A 6,842-nucleotide genomic window follows, 5' to 3' on the forward strand; every position below is an offset into this window, starting at 1 on the left:
CGTCGACGACCCTAAGTGTCTTGACACCCCCCTCAACTTTTTCTTCATTAACTTCTGCAACATTCGCGGTCTAAGATCTAATTTTCAATCTGTAGAACACCACCTCTCCTCTTCTAAACCTCATCTTCTTTTCCTCACTGAAACTCAGGTGTCTGAGGCAACTGACAGTAGCCCCTTTTCTGTTCCCTCCTACTTTCTCTATCCTCATTTTCGACCCAAAGCTGGATGCTGCGTTTATGTGCGCAATGACTTAACCTGCTCTCGTGCCCACGCTCTTGAATCTTCCCAGTTTTCCACCATCTGGCTACGACTACAGAGTCATTCTCATACTAAATTTATCTGTGCTGTATACCTCTCTCCTAACTCCTCTGACTATAAGAAATTCTTTGACTACTTAACTTCCAAAGTGGAGCACATTCTGACCCTCTTCCCTTTTGCAGAGATCTCCATTCTTGGAGACTTCAATGTTCACCACCAGCTTTGGCTCTCCTCTCCCTTCACTGACCATCCTGGTGAACTAGCCTACAACTTTGCTATCCTCCATGACCTAGAGCAATTGGTGCAACACCCTACTCGTATTCCTGACCGTCTTGGAGATACGCCCAACATTCTTGACCTTTTCCTGACCTCTAATCCTTCTGCTTATGCTGTCACCCTTTCTTCTCCGTTGGGCTCCTCCGATCACAATCTCATATCTTTATCTTGTCCTATCACTCCAATCCCTCCTCAGGATCCCCCTAAGCGAAGGTGCCTCTGGCGTTTTGCCTCTGCTAGTTGGGGGGACCTGAGGCGGTATTTTGCTGATTTTCCTTGGAATGACTACTGCTTCCGTGTCAGAGACCCGTCTTTGTGTGCTGAGCGCATAACAGAGGTGATAGTGTCTGGCATGGAGGCGTACATTCCTCACTCTTTTTCTCGTCCTAAACCTTCTAAACCTTGGTTTAACACAGCTTGTTCTCGTGCTGTACATGATAGAGAGGTGGCCCACAAAAGGTACTTAAGCCTTCCTTCACCAGAATCTCATGCACTTTATATTTCTGCCCGGAACCATGCCAAGTCTGTTCTCCAACTAGCCAAAAACTCCTTCATTAACAGAAAATGTCAAAACCTTTCTAGATCTAACTCCCCTCGTGATTTCTGGCATCTAGCCAAAAATATCTCCAATAACTTTGCTTCTTCTTCTTTCCCTCCTCTATTTCAACCAGATGGCACCACTGCTATCACATCTATTTCTAAAGCTGAACTCTTTGCTCATACCTTTGCTAAAAACTCTACCTTGGACGATTGTTCCTCCCTCTCCTCCACCATCTGACTACTTCATGCTTCGTATCAAAATTCTTCGTAATGATGTTTTCCATGCCCTCGCTGGCCTAAACCTTCAGAAGGCTTATGGACCTGATGGGGTCCCTCCTATTGTTCTCCGAAACTGTGCCTCCGTGCTTGCACCTTGCCTAGTCAAACTCTTTCAGCTCTGTCTGTCAACATCTACCTTTCCTTCTTGCTGGAAGTTTGCCTACATTCAACCTGTTCCTAAAAAGGGTGACCGCTCTAATCCCTCAAACTACCGTCCTATTGCTTTAATTTCCTGCTTATCTAAAGTTTTTGAATCTATCCTCAACAGGAAGATTCTTAAACATCTATCACTTCACAACCTTCTATCTGATCGCCAGTATGGGTTCCGTCAAGGCCACTCTACTGGTGATCTTCTGGCTTTCCTTACTGAGTCTTGGTCATCCTCTTTTAGAGACTTTGGTGAAACTTTTGCTGTTGCCTTGGACATATCAAAAGCCTTTGATAGAGTCTGGCACAAAGCTTTGATTTCCAAACTACCCTCCTACGGTTTCTATCCTTCTCTCTGTAACTTCATCTCAAGTTTCCTTTCTGACCGTTCTATTGCTGCTGTGGTAGACGGTCACTGTTCTTCTCCTAAATCTATTAACAGTGGTGTTCCTCAGGGTTCTGTCCTGTCACCCACTCTCTTCTTATTATTCATTAATGATCTTCTAAACCAAACTTCTTGTCCTATCCACTCTTATGCTGATGATACCACCCTGCACTTTTCCACGTCTTTTCATAGACGTCCAACCCTTCAGGAGGTAAACATATCACGCAGGGAAGCCACAGAACGCCTGACTTCTGATCTTTCTAAAATTTCTGATTGGGGCAGAGCAAACTTGGTATTGTTCAATGCCTCAAAAACTCAATTCCTCCATCTATCAACTCGACACAACCTTCCAGACAACTATCCCCTCTTCTTCAATGACACTCAACTGTCCCCCTCTTCTACACTGAACATCCTCGGTCTGTCCTTTACTTATAATCTGAACTGGAAACTTCACATCTCATCTCTAGCTAAAACAGCTTCTATGAAGTTAGGTGTTCCGCCAGTTTTTCTCACCCCCTCAGCTGCTAACTCTGTACAAGGGCCTTATCCGTCCATGTATGGAGTATGCTTCACATGTCTGGGGGGGTTCCACTCATACTGCTGTTCTAGACAGGGTGGAATCAAAAGCTTTTCGTCTCATCAACTCCTCTCCTCTAACTGACTGTCTTCAGCCTCTCTCTCACCGCCGCAATGTTGCATATCTAGCTGTCTTCTACCGCTATTTTCATGCTAACTGCTCTTCTGATCTTGCTAACTGCATGCCTCCCCTCCTTCCGCGGCCTCGCTGCACAAGACTTTCTTCTTTCTCTCACTCCTATTCTGTCCACCTCTCTGACGCAAGAGTTAACCAGTATTCTCAATCATTCATCCCTTTCTCTGGTAAACTCTGGAACTCCTTGCCTGCTTCTGTATTTCCACCTTCCTATGACTTGAATTCCTTCAAGAGGGAGGTTTCAAGACACTTATCCACCAATTTTTGACCACTGCTTTGACCCTTTTAGGGACTGGCATTTCAGTGGGCATTTTTTTTTATTAGATTTTTGTTGCCCTTGGCCAGTATCCTTCCTACATAAAAAAAGAAAAAAAAAAAAAAAAAAAAAAAAAAAAAAAAAAATATATATATATATATATATATATATATATATATATATATATATATATATATATATATATATATATATATATATATATATATATATATATATATATATATATATATATATATATATACTTCTTTTCCGCCCTATATAATGTTTTAACCTAGCAGTCATCCATTTAGGGTAATTTTTCTGTGATCTTAATCTGCGAAATATTTATACAACTCATCTACATTTACTTCACCTAATCCTCTCATCTCAGCCCCCTCCATCCTCTCCACTCCCTCATCTACTCGCCTCTCTTATCTCAGCATGACCTGACCCTCCAACATACTCACAGCTCTCCCCCTCTCTCTCTCTCTCCTCCGCTGGCAACAAACGATGGTACTAGATGTGGTTGTACAGCACTGTTTTAACTCTGCTCACAAGGCAAAGACCGGCAGACAGTGTTCGCAGGTGATGTCCGCTAGCAACACACAGGCTTTCAAGTGAGTGTATGGCCTTGGACAGGGGCGGCAGGTGGTTGTTGCTGGCGTTTAGTGCGGTGCATCACCACCATGGTGCACAAGAAAATAAAAAAAACAAAGCCAAGAAAATTGCACTTTGCAGCATAATTGCTTTACTATGTGAGGACAAGGAGGTGACAAGAAGGGAATGGTGCAAGGACTGCTTGTATAAACGAAGCAAAAGGGGAAGCCACGCAACCATGTTAAGTGAATTGCGAATTGGTTATGAATCAGACTTTACAAACTATATGCGGATGGACCCGAGTACCTTCTGTGACATACTGGCGAAGGTGAAACCTTTTACAAGGAAGCTGGACACCTGTATGAGAGAGAGCATTTCACCTGAGGCACGTCCAGAGGCAGCGTTGATCTATCTTTCCACCGGGTGCTCCTACCGTTCCCTTCAATGCAGGACAAGAATTTCAACACGTCCGTCCGTCTGCAATCATACCTGATACGTGCCAAACCATCTATGCTGTACTTAAGGATCCATACTTAGAGGTAAGCAACGCCTGTTTGTGACTTCTTTGATTTCTCCTGCTTACGTAGCTCTCTCCTGTATTGATTACGAATGGATTCTATTTTCTTCTTCACTTCAGAAGCATTAGCAGATAATCCACACTTCTGAAGTTCTGCCGTTATTTCATTAATTGCCGCTACACGTTTGTTTCTGTCTTTGTAAACTTCTGCCTCGACGTTCCATAAGCATGGGTTCTGCCGGTGTAGTTCGATTAGCAACAGGGTCTCTTTCCTATCCCAGTGGCAACTCTTCTCCATGACAGACGTACGGCTAGCCATGTTGTCAGGGCAGGTGAGAACTAAGCAACTAACAGACTTAAAAAATCCGGTAACCAAGTGACTCTGTTCACCGTGTCCCCGGCGGCATCGTCTCACAGTGTCCGAAGTTCCGATACTACGAACACGGGCAGTGTCCGGTACACCTCTTGGTGCACGCTCCTGACGTCATCAGCGAGCCTTTCCGCTTCCCATTGTTAATTGGTAACAGTGTTTGCCCGACGGACACTGTTCCACCGCGTGGACACACCCTTGTACATACATGATTCAGCAACATTTTTTTTCCTCGTGTATATCAGTAATCTTGCTACGTATTTTTTTTTCTTTTTACTTTTCTCTTTTATTCTTTTTAGTTACGTTTTTTTCATGTATGTACAGATTTCAATGGAAGATATTTTTCATTTCTCTTTTTCACTTCTTTTAATTTTCTTTTCATATTCTCTTCAACAAGATGTGTATTTCTTTAAACAGTGTATAGAAAATTTTGCCAGAAGTATTTTTATTTTTCCCAAATTTTCTCACTTTTTTTTTTTTTCTTTGCTGTTTTCATCAACATTCCCTCATTCTTCTTCTTGATCGTCGTCTCTCGGAGCGAGTATTACTTCTTCAGGAGCAAAGGGAACCTCTTGAAGGCCAGTGGCAGGCGGCACCTCTTCGGCAATGCAAGAACAGAAGTTCAGTTAGGATAGAAAAACGGTTACAAGTCGTGGTGGGGAGGTGAAGGCGGCGAGTGTGTGGTCGTGATCCATTCCTGACCGGGGCGAAGGCTGCATCCTGTGAGAGGGAGGGATCAGGTGAGGTGACAGGCGAGGCAGGAGTTTGGAATTCAAAGCTTTGTGCCAGACTCTATCAACAGCTTTTGATATGTCTAAGGCAACAGCAAAAGTTTCACCAAAATTCCTAAAAGAGGATGACCAAGACTCAGTAAGGAAAGCCACAAGATCACCAGTAGAGCGGCCTTGATGGAACCCATACTGGCGATCAGATAGAAGGTTGTGAAGTGATACATGTTTAAGAATCTTCCTGTTGAGGACAGATTCAAATCTTTACAGAGGGAAGAAATTAAAGTAATAGGATGGTAGTTTGAGGGACTAGAATGGTCACCTAAAAAAAAAAAAAAAAAAAAAACAGGCTGAATGTAGGCAAACTTCCAGCAAGAGGGAAAGGTAGATGTTGAGAGACAGAGTTGGAAGAGTTTGACTTGGCAAGGTGCAAGCATGGAGGCACAGTTTCGGAGAACAATAGGAGGGACCCCATCAGGTCCAAAGGCAAGGGAAACATCACTGCGAAGGATTTTAATAGGTAGCAAGAAGTAGTCAGAGGATGGAGGAGAGGGAGGAACAAGCCTTGAATCCTTCAAGGTTGAGTTTTTAGCAAAGGTTTGAATGAAAAGTTCAGTTTTAGAAATAGATGAGATGGCAGTGGTGCCATCAAGTTGTAATAAGGGAGGTAAAGATGAAGAAGCAAAGTCACTGGAGATGTTTCTGGCTAGGTGCCAGAAGTCACGAGGGGAGTTAGATCTTGAGAGATGTGGACACTTTCTGTTAATGAAGAACACACTCTTGTTGAGGTTATGCTGATACAGGCTGGTCAGGCTGGACAAAGCCTGTGTTAACTTGTGCTTTACAGGAAATGAACGGGTCAGGCTTGAATACTTTTACATTTCTTTTTTATGTAAATGCACACATATAGATCTTATTTATCAATATGATATAGGAACAAATTTTGATATGTAAAATATTCTTAATAAAATCCACCAAAAAAACCCACTTAGGCTTTTTTTTTTTTTAGGCAATCCTCTCACGAGGTGACCTGATCTAAGTGACAGTAGAAGAAAAGGACATCAAAGCAGAAGGCTCTCTCCCCTCCCTCCGCCCCCTCTGGCATAAGCCGTGCAGGAAACAGGTCGAAAATAAATACTTTACGGGTTACAAAATTAAAAAGCCCGAAGTAAATTCTTTAGGGAAAAAATTAAAAGAGAGGAAATGAGGTGCCTCCATTTCCTGCAGGCAAGGAGATTAATCACTAACAAACAAAAGCTGTTAACCGCGGATTTCACGCAAAATATTTATCAAGACGGCGTTTAAAAGTCTCTACGGTATTGCAGCCTATCACGTGTCAAGGAAGCCCATTCCACAGATTGGCGATACGATGAAAAAAAAAAAAAAAATAGTTTCATGAGAATATAATGATTTGTGAACAATTGTGCAGCCCCTGTGGCAGCCCACTGGTTAGGTCAGTCCACTTGGATGGTGTTTCAGTTACATGTACTGTTTGGTGACGGTTGTTTGGCCAGTTTTCTACCCATCTCAACACGTCGGCTTGGGAGACTTTGTGAGGGACTTTGTCCAAGGTGTTTTGAAAGTCAAGATCTGTTATATCTGCCGCTTTACTTCCGTCACACTGGTTCAGAATATCATGGAACAAGTCTAAGAGGTTCGTCACACAACAGCGTTTGTTACCGAAGCCGTGTTGAGTATTTCTAAGCAAGTTGTTTTCCTCTAAGTGATTAACGAGCTAATCTCTTATAAGTGTTTCTAGCATGTTGCATGTGACCGA

The sequence above is a fragment of the Scylla paramamosain genome, chromosome 11 (genome assembly GCF_035594125.1).
Source record: "Scylla paramamosain isolate STU-SP2022 chromosome 11, ASM3559412v1, whole genome shotgun sequence".
Classification (NCBI taxonomy): Eukaryota; Metazoa; Arthropoda; class Malacostraca; order Decapoda; family Portunidae; genus Scylla; species Scylla paramamosain.